Consider the following 2,005-nt stretch of genomic DNA (forward strand, 5'->3'; position numbering starts at 1 on the left):
CAGAATCTCAGAATCTCAGAATCTCAGAATCTCAGAATCTCAGAATCTCAGAATCTCAGAATCTCAGAATCTCAGAATCTCAGAATCTCAGAATCTCATAATCACAGAATCTCAGAATCTCAGAATCTCAGAATCTCAGAATCTTAGAATCTCAGAATCTCAGAATCTCAGAATCTCAGAATCTCAGAATCTCAGAATCTCAGAATCTCAGAATCTCAGAATCTCAGAATCTCAGAATCTCAGAATCTCAGAATCTCAGAATCTCAGAATCTCAGAATCTCAGAATCTCAGAATCTCAGAATCTCAGAATCTCAGAATCTCAGACATCTCAGAATCTCAGAATCTCAGAATCTCAGAATCTCAGAATCTTAGAATTTCAGAATCTCAGAATCTCAGAATCTTAGAATCTCAGAATCTCAGAATCTCAGAATCTCAGAATCTCATAATCCCAGAATCTCAGAATCTCAGAATCTCAGAATCTCAGAATCTTAGAATCTCAGAATCTCAGAATCTCAGAATCTTAGAATCTCAGAATCTCAGAATCTCAGAATCTCAGAATCTCAGAATCTCAGAATTTCAGAATCTCAGAATCTCAGAATCTCATAATCTCAGAATCTCAGAATCTCAGAATCTCAGAATCTCAGAATCTTAGAATCTCAGAATCTCAGAATCTCAGAATCTTAGAATCTCAGAATTTTAGAATTTCCGAATTTCAGAATTCCAGAATCTCAGAATCTCAGAATTTTAGAATATTAGAATCTCAGAAACTCAGAATCTCAGAATTTTAGAATTTTAGAATCTCAGAATCTCAGAATCTCAGAATCTCAGAATCTCAGAATCTTAGAATCTCAGAATCTCAGAATCTCAGAATCTAAGAATCTCAGAATCTCAGAATCTCAGAATCTCAGAATCTCAGAATCTCAGAATCTCAGAATCTCAGAATCTCAGAATCTCAGAATCTCAGAATCTCAGAATCTCAGAATCTCATAATCACAGAATCTCAGAATCTCAGAATCTCAGAATCTCAGAATCTTAGAATCTCAGAATCTCAGAATCTCAGAATCTCAGAATCTAAGAATCTCAGAATCTCAGAATCTCAGAATCTCAGAATCTCATAATCACAGAATCTCAGAATCTCAGAATCTCAGAATCTCAGAATCTTAGAATTTCAGAATCTCAGAATCTCAGAATCTTAGAATCTCAGAATCTCAGAATCTCAGAATCTTAGAATCTCAGAATTTTAGAATTTCCGAATTTCAGAATTCCAGAATCTCAGAATCTCAGAATTTTAGAATATTAGAATCTCAGAAACTCAGAATCTCAGAATCTCAGAATCTCAGAATCTCAGAATCTCAGAATCTCAGAATCTCAGAATCTCAGAATCTCAGAATCTCAGAATCTCAGAATCTCAGAATCTCATAATCACAGAATCTCAGAATCTCAGAATCTCAGAATCTCAGAATCTTAGAATCTCAGAATCTCAGAATCTCAGAATCTCAGAATCTCAGAATCTCAGAATCTCAGAATCTTAGAATCTCAGAATCTCAGAATCTCAGAATCTCAGAATCTAAGAATCTCAGAATTTCAGAATCTCAGAATCTCAGAATCTCATAATCACAGAATCTCAGAATCTCAGAATCTCAGAATCTCAGAATCTTAGAATCTCAGAATCTCAGAATCTCAGAATCTTAGAATCTCAGAATTTTAGAATTTCCGAATTTCAGAATTCCAGAATCTCAGAATCTCAGAATTTTAGAATATTAGAATCTCAGAAACTCAGAATCTCAGAATTTTAGAATTTTAGAATCTCAGAATCTCAGAATCTCAGAATCTCAGAATCTCAGAATCTTAGAATCTCAGAATCTCAGAATCTCAGAATCTAAGAATCTCAGAATCTCAGAATCTCAGAATCTCAGAATCTCAGAATCTCAGAATCTCAGAATCTCAGAATCTCAGAATCTCAGAATCTCAGAATCTCAGAATCTCAGAATCTCATAATCACAGA

Source organism: Caenorhabditis briggsae (genome assembly GCF_000004555.2).
Source record: "Caenorhabditis briggsae complete genome, chrII, whole genome shotgun sequence".
NCBI classification, from domain to species: Eukaryota; Metazoa; Nematoda; class Chromadorea; order Rhabditida; family Rhabditidae; genus Caenorhabditis; species Caenorhabditis briggsae.